The sequence below is a fragment of the Sorex araneus genome, chromosome 6, assembly GCF_027595985.1.
Source record: "Sorex araneus isolate mSorAra2 chromosome 6, mSorAra2.pri, whole genome shotgun sequence".
In the NCBI taxonomy this organism is placed as follows: Eukaryota; Metazoa; Chordata; class Mammalia; order Eulipotyphla; family Soricidae; genus Sorex; species Sorex araneus.
In genome coordinates this window covers 146,795,336-146,806,741 of record NC_073307.1, presented here as the reverse complement: position 1 = coordinate 146,806,741, position 11,406 = coordinate 146,795,336, and the positions used below count along the sequence as shown (strand labels likewise).

Below are 11,406 nucleotides of genomic sequence, written 5' to 3'. Positions count from 1 at the left end.
ATGATTGTCTGCACTTTTAACGTATGCTGGCATTGGAAGCATCCATTGAGGACCTGATGGTGCAAGTGCAGAAGATCAAGTACGATGTCATTGGATTGACCAAGACAAAAAGGCATCGATCACATCACGCCATTTTCGACACTGGAGAAGAACTGTTCTCGGAATATCCAACAGCAGAGGCGTCGGTGGTGTTAGTGTCCTTGTCAGCATGATCTTGGCCATGAGCTTTGATTTGTTCGAATGTCTAACAACCTGAATCGGATGCTTACATTTGAATAGATGTGGCTCATTGCTGGCAGTTTCTATCTTCGTCACCTACACACCAACATCCAACTATGATGAAGAAGAAATTGAGAGGTTCTACATGGAGCTGGAGAGGTTCTATAAAGAAGACCACACCTTCTACAAGGTCATTGTCAGTGATTTTAACGCCAAGATAGGACTGAGAAGGTCGAATGAAGAACTCCACATTGGGACTCACGGCCTAGAATGGAACGAACAGGGTGAGAGACTGTCTGAGTTCATCATGTTGACCAAGACCATCCTGGTAACTTGCGGTTCCAGAAGGCCGAATCTAAACGTTGGACATGGGAGTCTCCCAGTGGACAGTTCCACAACAAAACTGACCACATCATATTCAGTCAACGGTTTTGCCTGACCGATGTCGCTCTTGTCCCAAAATTCCAAATGGGATCAGACCACCGTCTCCTTCGTGCAAAATTCTACTTCACAGAGTGGGGAGAAAGAGCTGCAAAGTTTAAGAAGAGAACTCCCAGAACGACCACCAACTGGGAGCTCTTTGGCACTATTGCAGCAATATGGCAAGAAGTTGTCATTGACAACATTGACAAGGAATTCGATCGACTGGTTCAGCACCTCCACGACTGTGCAAGGAATACCGAGAGAGAGAAAGCCACGAAAAGACATCTGTCTTTGGAAACTCTTGAGCTCATTCGCCAACGTTGTTTGGCGCGAGCCTCAGGCAATCACAAGCTAAAGTTCGAGCTGGAAAAGCTATGCAGAGAAGCGATAAAGGAAGATCTCAAAAAAAGAAGAGCAGCAGTGTTGGCCAACGTGGCAGAAGCTGGGAAAAGTATTCGCAACACCCGCCTGTCCTTTGCCAACTATAAGACCAAGATGACTGCCCTCTGATGTCCTGATGGATCTATCACATCTACCAGAAGGGCAATGGAAAAGTTTATCCACGACTTCTACTTGGATCTCTTCGATAGCCACGTCCACCTGTCCACATACCAAATTCCACAGGATGGATATGTCATTCCGAGCATTCTCCCTTCCAAAACCCGACATGTCATTTCGTCGGTAAAGAAACATACAACACCCGGTTCAGACAAAGTCAGACCCAAACACCAGAAGAATCTGCCGCCAGTACTCATCAATACACTGGCTCGGCTCTTCACACGCTACCTGTCTGAATGCAAGTTTTCATCCCAATGAAAAACCAGCAGGACTGTTCTGTTGTACAAGAAGGGAGACATCCACGACATCTGCAACTATCGCCCCATCTGCCTGTTGTCCATTGTCTACAAGTTGTTCACTCGAGTCATCCTGAATAGAATAGGCAGAATACTGGACAAAGGACAACCACATGAGCAAGCTGATTTCCGAAAAGGATTCAGCACGATCGACCATATCCACACAATGACCAAGCTCATTGAGGTTTCTCAAGAGTTCAAGATGCTGCTCTGCCTAATGTTCATCAATTTAAAGAAGGCCTTTGATTCTGTTGAGACTGAAGCGGTCATCGAAGCCCTAGCCAAACAGGGCATTCAAACTCAGTACATCAGGATCCTCTATGAGCTGTATTACGGATTCACTACCAGGATCTCACCATTCTACAAGAAAGTGATCATCGACATAAAAAGAGGGGTTCAGCAGGGCGACACCATTTTACCGAAACTCTTCAGAGAACATCATGCAATGACTGGAATGGGAAGGAATGGGAGTGAAGATAGAGGGTCGGCAACTACACCACCTCTGCTTTGCTGATGACATCATTCTAATAACACCAAACATTAGCCAAGCAGCACGAATGCTGGCTGACTTTGACCGTGAATGTGGAAAGGTCGGATTGCAGCTGAACCTCACGAAGACAATGTTCATGAGAAATGGACTAGTTCCTGATGTTCCATTTGTTCTCAACAGAACAAACATTTCCGAACCTAGGTTGAGAACTCAACATGACGAATGACTTGGCACCTGAGCTGTGCAGGAGGAAGAGAGCAGCATGGAACTCCTTCAAGAGCACCGAAGAAGTTGTTAAGAGGACGAAGAACTCTTAACAGAGCACATCTTTTCGACTCCACCATTCTTCTTGTACTAGCATATGCCTCAGAGACCTGGGCCCTATGAAAACAGGATAAAAATGCTATTCACGTCTCCCAAAGAGGAATCAAAAGAGCTAAAATGGAATATCACGTTTTACTCAAGTGAGAGAAGGAATCCGGAGTTCCAACCTCTGCTGCCGATCAAGGACCAGGGACGCTGTCTTGTTTGCCAAGGCATCAAAAATCAGATGGGCTGGACACATAGTGCGATTTGGAGATGACCGCTGGACTAGAGATGTTCCCAAGTAGATTCCATGGGTGGCTGCCCATCTACAAGATGGTCAGACTTCTTCATCAAGACCCTGAACGAACGATTCGAGGCTCTTCATGTTCCTGGGGCAAGCAGACGCCATTGGGCTACACTAGCATGTGCCAGGGATGAATGGAGACATTACTGGTGCCCGCTCAAGCAAATCAATGACCAATGGGATGACAAATGATACAGGTGACACAAGTATCATTTTTGTTTGTTTTGGGGCCACATCCTGCAATGCTCAGGGGTTACTTCTGGCGCTGCACTCAGGAATCACTCATGACGGTATTGGGGGCCCATGTGGGGTGCTGGGAACCAAACCCGAGTCAGCCACATGCAAGGTTAGTGCCCTACCAGCTATACTATCTCCTGGGGACACAACTAGCCATGCTCAGCCCTTGGTTTTTCTTTTTAAACAATATATCTTATATCTTTTAAACAATATAGCATATATCTTTTGCTTTTCCAAATACGGTTAAGAATCAACTTGCCAACTTTTACAAAACGACTTGCTGGGGTTTTATTGAGATCAATTTTAATATCTAGATCAATATTGGGGAGAATCAGCCTCAACCATTTTTTGTCTTTTCATCCACAAACTTAACACATCTCTCCACTTATTCAAGTCTACCTGTCTCCAGAACATTTGTCAGTTCTTAGCATCCCAACTTGTCACACAGTTTGCTAAGAATTTCCCTAAATTATTTCATGGTTTTTGGGGGGTTGTTATTGTAAATGGTACATGACAAAAAAATGTCAATTTCCACTAGTTTATTTCTGTATATAGAACAAGATTGATTTTGGGGGATATATTGATCTTATATTCTGCAGCCTTGCTAAACTCACTGGTAAGGCCCTAGTAACTCTTAAAAACAGTTTTATTGTGGTTAAATTGCACACCACATCATTTTAGTACCATTAAGTGCACAATCCAAGGTTCGTTTTTTTTTTCATATTTACAAAGTTGTGTGACCATCACAAATATTTTAAAACATTTTCATTGCCTGGCCAGAACCTGCCACCTCTCATATCCCAGACCTCTCCTTCTCTGGCAGAGAGGAAATCTAACCTCGTTCAGTGTGCATCCATTTGTACACTTCATGAAGTGGATTCGTGATCTTTTGTGACTGGTTTCTTTCGCTGGTCATTCAATTTTCAAAATTTATGTTTGTTTGTTTTGGGGCCACAACTAGCCGTGCTCAGGGCTTACGTCTGGCTCTGCACTCAGAGGTCAGTCCTGGTGATCATCAGGGAACTATATGGGATGCTCGGGATCGAACCCGGGTCGGCCACCTGCAAGGCAAGTGTCCTGTCCACTATACTTTCTCTCTGGCCCCTATAACTGTGTATTATCTAGAGTTCCCCAGAGGAACAGAACCAATAATAGAAGACACGAGGGGAGATTTATTATGAGGAATTGGTCCCTTGGCTGAGGGTGGGGAAATGTCAGACTATGTTGGCTACCACAGGTGGCAGGCCAGGGAAAGCTGATTGGACAATTCAGTTCCTGTCTGGATGCCTGAGGATGGAGGAGCCGATGGTACAACTGAGGGCAGGGGAGGAGGTTCAGCTCGGGCAGTGTGTGAGGCAGGGGAAAGGAGAGGGGTCACATTGCCCATCTCTCTCACGTTTGTTGAGTCCAGGCCCTCCGCATGTTGGAGGAGGCCCCTGATTATGATATGAATCTCTCTGCAAGCATGAACACAGAGACGCTTTGTAGCCATTCAAGTTGACCTCAAATTAACCACCAGGGCCAGAATAGTATTAGAATAGATGGCTCTACGGCATTTTATTTATCCATTTGTTATGGCTCTATGGCGTTTTATTTATCCATTTGTTAATGAATGCACATTAGGTTGCTTCCATATCCCCCCTACCACTTTCCCCTTTATTTAAACACCGTAAATTACAAAGTTGCTCATAATACAGTCGTAACAGTTATTCAGTATTCCAACACCACTTTCACCATCGGTGTGACCTTCCCTCCTCCACTGTCCCCATTTTCCCAGCTACCCCACTAAGCCTACTGCATTAGCAGGCAAAAAATTTTTTTATATTGTTTGTTATAGCTAAGTGGTTAATGGAGTAATAAGTACTTCAGTAAAAGAAAATTTGTGAAAATTGTTATATATTTCACCATGGGGACATTAAGTCCTTAGTTACATCTACTTTTTTCTTTCTTTAAATTAATTTTTTTTAAATTTTATTTTTGGGCTACACCCGTTGGTGCTCAGAGGTTACTCCTGGCTCTGCACTCAGGAATTATTCCTGGAAGTGCTCAGGGGACCAGGAATATGGGATGCCGGGAATTGAACCCGGGTCGGCCATGTGCAAAGGCAATCACCCTCCTCGATGTCCTATCACTCTGGCTGTAATTTTTTTTTCTTTTTTGGGTTACACCTGGCGATGCACAGGGGTTATTCCTGGCTCTGCACTCAGGAACTACCCCTGGCGGGTGCTCAGGGGACCATATGGGATGCTGAGAATCGAACCCGGGTTGACCGCGTGCAAAGCAAACGCCCTACCCGCTGTACTATCACTCCAGCCCCACCGTAATTTTCTTTATATGGCTTTGGATCTAGTCTCCTGCTATTTCGGTCTGAAATGAATGACTTCCTGTGCATTTATTGTGATAACATCCCTCAGTTTTTTAAATTTGGGATTCACTTTTTAAAAATCTTTCTTTTTCTTTCTTTCTTTCTTTCTTTCTTTCTTTCTTTCTTTCTTTCTTTCTTTCTTTCTTTCTTTCTTTCTTTCTTTCTTTCTTTCTTTCTTTCTTTCTTTCTTTCTTTCTTTCTTTCTTTCTTTCTTTCTTTCTTTCTTTCTTTCTTTCCTTTCTTTCTGCTTTTTGGGTCACACCCGGCGATGCACAGGGGTTACTCCTGGCTCTTCACTCAGGAATTACTACTGGCGGTGCTCAGCGGACTATATGGGATGCTGGGAATCAAACCCGGGTCGGCTGCGTGCAAGGCAAACGCCCTACCCGCTGTGCTATCGCTCCAGCCCCTCTTTCTCTCTTTATTCCTTTATTTCTTTCTGCCACACCCAGAAGTGCTCATAACTTATTCTTGGCTTTGTGCTCAGAGATCAGTCCTGATGGGGCTTGAGGGACCGTATGTGGTGCTGGGGATTAAGCCCAGCTTGGCTGTGAGCAGAGCAAACACCTAACCTGCTGTACGCAGCACTGCCCCAGGCCCCCTTTCCCAGTGGTTTTGAGGGACCATTTTGAGAGTCATGTGTTTTACTACTCCAGCCATGTCCTCTACTTTCAAAACAAAAGTTTCCAATTTGAATGTTTCCAAATCTGTATTTTTTAATTTTCTAAAAAATTTTTTTATTTTATTTTTTCTTTTTGGGTCACACCTGGCGATGCACAGGGGTTACTCCTGGCTCTGCACTCAGGAATTACTCCTGGTGGTGCTCAGGGGACCCTATGGGATGCTGGAAATTGAACCCAAGTTGGCCGCGTGCAAGGCAAGTGCCCTACCTGCTGTGCTATTGCTCCAGTCCCCCCAAATCTGTATTTCTTGAGCAGAGTTCAGGTTTGAGGTGAGATCTTGGGCCAATTCATGCTTTGGCAAGAGTCAAAGGTCAGCCCGTTTCCTCATTCCTGCCACTTTTCACTACACAGGCATGGCCAATGTGTGTATTTGTGTGTGTATGTGTGTGTGTGTGTGTGTGTGTGTTTGTGTGTGTGAGAGAGAGAGAGACAGAGAGAGGCAGAGAGAGAGAAAGAGAGAGAGAGAGAGAGGACAAGAGCACGTGTGTGCACAGAGCATGTCTGCTAACATTTTTTTTTCTTTTCTTTTTTTTTAATTGAATCACCATATTGAAAGTTACAAAGTTCTCAGGCTTATGTCTCAATTATACAATACTCAAACACCCATCCCTTCACCAGTGCCCATATTCTACCACCCAAAACCCCAATATTCCTCCCTCCCCCTGCCCCCTCCGGCCTGTGTAACTGATAAATTTCACTTCATTTTCTCTTTACCTCGATTACATTCCATATTTCAACACAAAACTCACTATTGTTGTTGGAGTTTCCCCCCAAAAAAGAAAGCCCTACTGCCAAGGAAGCATTTGATAATTAGTTTTCCATTGCTGAGAATGAAGAGATATGAAGTCCCGCTGTTCCAAGTACATAACTCTTTTTTTTTCCTTCTTCCCACGCCACCAAGTTTGTGCCTGCTTAATAGTCCTTATAATATGGCTGACGCCACGCTGCCTGACAAGGGGAAAAAAAAAAACGAGAAAGAAGGATATTTCCTGTCCTCGGCCGGTGTGGGGCTATGGCTTAGTTCACAGTCTAGAGACATGGCTGCAAGCAGTTTCTGGAACCAAAAGTAGTCTAGTTGACCTCCGGATTCTGGTTGATCAGCAGCAAAGTGGCCGCACAAAAGTGTGGCCACCGGGTCGAATCTTGGCGGAGCATGCACTGGTATCGGCCCCAGCCCGAGACTGCCCAAGCGTCTTGCTGTTCCAAGTACATAATTTTTTTTCCCCTTCCTGCGCCACCAAGTTCGTGCCTGCTTAATAGACCTCATAATATCATAATATGGCAGACGCCACACCATGTTTCTCCCCGAAAAGGGAAATGAACCAAGAAAGAAGGGTATTTCCTCTCCTCGGCCAGCGTGGGGCTATAGCTTAGTTCACAGTCTAGAGAAATGGCTGCTACTTTGATTACCTTCAATATTTCAACAAAAAACTCACTATTATTGTTTGGAGTTTCCCCCCCAAGTCAGACCTGCTAAAAAGGAACCACTTCACATTGCTGACAATTAAGAGATATTAGGTTTTGGATTTCTGTATAAAGTCCAGGGAAAATTCTGCCAGAAATTGCATCACTACAAGCTTTTACTTCCCTTTTGTGGGGCTCATAAGGTGGAAAAGCCTGGAGAGAGAAACCCTTGCCCGCTGGCGCCGCATGGGGCAGTGGCTCAGTTCAGTCTGGAGGCATTTTTGCGAGCTCACGTGTCCACAGTAGTTCAGTTGGCCTCCGGGATCGTGCTCGAGCAGCAGCGGAGAGAGCATGTCTGCTAACTCTTGAGGGTGAGAAGAGAGAAATCTTTTAGAAAACAAGAAATGGGTTTAATGATGAGACCCACTTTCTGAGCTCCTAGAATGAAAACAAAATGAAAATGTGCAACAAGATGTTGATGTGGCTAAGGAGCAACTGGAATTCCCCGTGTACTGCTGCAAGAAAGTAAGTGGTATTGTGGGCCAGAGAGATAGGCCAGTGGGCAGGGCGCTTGCCTTGCATGTGGCAGGCTGGGGCTCAATCCCCAGCACTTCATAGCTGGGGGTCCTCTGAACCCCCACCAGCAGTGATCCCTGAGCACAAAACCAGGAGTAAACCCTGAGCACTAACTGAGTGTAGTGAAACACCCTCCTCACACCCCTCCCCCCTCGAACCTGACAAAGAAAAGAAAGTGGTACTGGAACTTTATATTTTTTAAAAAATTATTATTTATTTATGTTTTGTTTTTTGGGCCATCAGGGGTTACTCCTGATTATGCACTCAGGAATCACTACTGGTGGTGCTTGGGGACCATACGGGATGGCAGGAATTGAATCTGGGTTGGCCTTGTGCAACGCAAGTGCCCTATACACTGTACTATCTCTCTGGCCCCCAAGTATTGACACTTTAAACACTGGCTTCACAATTTCTTACACACACACACACACACACACACACACAGGGTGACACACACACACACAGGGTGGGGTACACCTGTGGTGCTCAGGGATTATTCAAGTCAAGCGCAGATCCCGGCTTAGCTGGGGAGGGACGGGTGGATTTCCAAGAGATGTGAAGGAAATGTTCCATCTCCCAGTCATGCCAGTGTCATAGTTGCTATCTTGATTGTTATTTGGATATGATTGTGTGCATGTGCATGTGCATGTGTGTGTATGTGTGTGTGTGTGTGTGTGTGTGTGTGTGTGTGTGTGTGAAATCTCAACTTAAAAACTGGGCTTTGGGGCGGGAGCGATAGCACAGTGGGTAGGGCATTTGCCTTGCATGCGGCCGACCCAGGTTTGATTCCCAGCATCCCATGTGGTCCCCCGAGCACTGCCAGGAGTAATTCCTGAGTGCACGAGCCAGGAGTAACCTCTGTCCATTGCCGGGTGTGACCCAAAAAAAAGCAAAAAAAAAAAAACCCCAAAAAACAACCCCCCACAAAAAACTGGGTTTTTACCCCAGTTTTTATCCCAGCAACCACAAATTTCTAGAACCCAATGAAAAACCCAGGTACGTGGGACCAGTGACTGTAAACTCTAGGCCTCAAGGGATCAGGGATGCCTTCCCATCTCCCTGCCCCTTCTTGGTCCTGGCTGTCGTGCCCATGAACTGCCTCCAGGTGCCATTTAAGCGCATTAACGGCCATGATCCAGTGACTCAGAAATGAATCTTGGAACTGAGCAGCTCGCTGCAGAGATTTCTCTGGACCCCAATTATTTAAAATTTTAGAATTTCAGGAGCGCGCAGATACAAAAGTGGTCTTGTGACATCTCATTACAAGCAATACAAAATAAATTAGCTAGCCTGTGGGGCAGGCTTGAGTGGTGGTGGAGAAATTCGAAATAATGGTGGTAGGAAGGTGTAATGGTGGTGGGATTGGTGTTGAAATATTGAATGTAATCCATTGTGAACAACTTTATGAAAATAAAATAAACAAAACAAAACCAGGCTTTTAGAGTTATGCAATTATACTTTAATAACACACACAGAAAGCTGGAGCCGGAGAAGTAGCACAGTGGGTAGGGTGCTTGCCTTGCCTGTGACAGGCTTGGGTCCAACCCCAGTACCCGACATGGTCTCCCCTCCAGGAGTGATCGCTGAGTGCACACCAGGAGTAGACCTGAGTACCACCAGGTGTGGCCCCCAAACAAAAAGCAAAACCCCAAACCCAAACCTAACCAAACAAAATCCTTTCTTTCTTTCTTTCTTTCTTTCTTTCTTTCTTTCTTTCTTTCTTTCTTTCTTTCTTTCTTTCTTTCTTTCTTTCTTTCTTTCTTTCTTTCTTTCTTTCTTTCTTTCTTTCTTTCTTTCTTCTCTCTCTCTCTCTCTCTCTCCTTCTTTCCTTCTTTCTTTCTTTCTTTCTTTCTTTCTTTCTTTCTTTCTTTCTTTCTTTCTTTCTTTCTTTCTTTCTTTCTTTCTTTCTTTCTTTCTTTCTTTCTTTCTTTCTTTCTTTCTTTCTTTCTTTCTTTCTTTCTTTCTCTCTTTCTCTCTTTCTCTCTTCCTCCCTCCCTCCCTCCCTCCCTCCCTCCCTCCCTCCCTCCCTCCCTTCCTTCCTTCCTTCCTTCCTTCCTTCCTTCCTTCCTTCCTTCCTTCCTTCCTTCCTTCCTTCCTTCCTTCCTTCCTTCCTTCCTTCCTTCCTTCCGCTTTTTGGGTCACACCCGGCAATGCGCACGGGTTACTCCTGGCTCATGCACTCAGGAATTACCCTGGTGGTGCTCAGAGGACCGTATGGGATGCTGGGAATTGAACCCAGGTCCGTCACATGCAAGGCAAATGCCCTACCCGCTGTGCTCTCGCCCATCCCCAAAGGGCATTTCTGTCTCCTGTTTTTAACCCTGTTTTTACCTGGCCTGTGCACCAGCAGATATGAAGGAAATGTTCATATTTCCTGAAGCAGGGCAACTGTATGTCTTCTTTCTGGTGTTTGGGCCACACCTGGCGGTGATCAGGGCTTATGCCTAGCTCTGAGCTCAGGGCCCACTCCTGGCGGTGCTCCGGGATATGACACGTGGGGGACAAAGTCAGCGCTGCTACATGCAAGGCAAGCTGAGCCTCTCTGCTGTATACCTCTCGGGGGCCCCAGGCAGGTGGAGCACTGCTTAAGGGCATCTCCCAGGTGGAGCACTGCTTGAGGGCGTCTCAGGTGGAGCACTGCTTGAGGGTGTCTCCCAGGTGGAGCACTGCTTGAGGGTGTCTCCCAGGTGGAGCACTGCATGAGGGTGTCTCTCAGGTGGAGCACTACATGAGGGCTTCTCTCAGGTGGAGCACTGCTTGAGGGCTTATCCCAGCCGGAGCACTGTTTGAGGGCACCTCCCAGGTGGAGCACTGCTTGAGGGCATCTCCCAGGTGGAGCACCGCTTGAGGGCGTCTCCCAGGTGGAGCACTGCTTGAGGGCGTCTCCCAGGTGGAGCACTGCTTGAGGGCGTCTCCCAGGTGGAGCACTGCTTGAGGGCATCTCCCAGGTGGAGCACCGCTTGAGGGCGTCTCCCAGGTGGAGCACCGCTTGAGGGCGTTTCCCAGGTGGAGCACCACTTGAGGGCGTCTCCCAGGTGGAGCACTACTTGAAGTTATCTCTTTGTGCACCTTCCCCGTGTCCAGATTTTAATCTCTAAATAATTTTCTGGCAATTATGTGTTTACCTGACAAAGTTATAATCCATTTAAAAGTTCTTTTTATTTCTTTCTAGGTTCCATGTGAATCAGCCGAGAGGAATTTGGTGGGAAATGAATGTTTACAGTCATTAGTTCATGTCTTGATAAGGTCGTTATACCTGAGGGAGCTTTGCAATTTTCATATACATTTTGAAAGCAATTTTTGCCTGCTTTCTAGGTTGTTTCATTAAAAAAAAATTCATTTTCAGCCAGGCGTGTCCACTTTACCTATTTAACTCTGTGCTCCCAGATTCCACATCTTATTTCTAGTCTCAGAGAGGAAGACAAAATTGTTAGTTGACAGGCATATTTTCGAACAAAGAGGGCGGGTATCATGGACAGAAAAGAGATGAAGGCCTTAAATTGAAGAAAAAAACAAAACCAAAAGACACCAGTCCTGAAAGAGGA

At 45.8% G+C, this 11,406-nt stretch overlaps 1 pseudogene; it reads left to right on the top strand.

Annotated features, from left to right (window-relative positions):
• Positions 1 to 1,785, top strand: LOC129405655 (uncharacterized; annotated as a pseudogene).
• Positions 1,786 to 11,406: the final 9,621 nt, after the last annotated feature.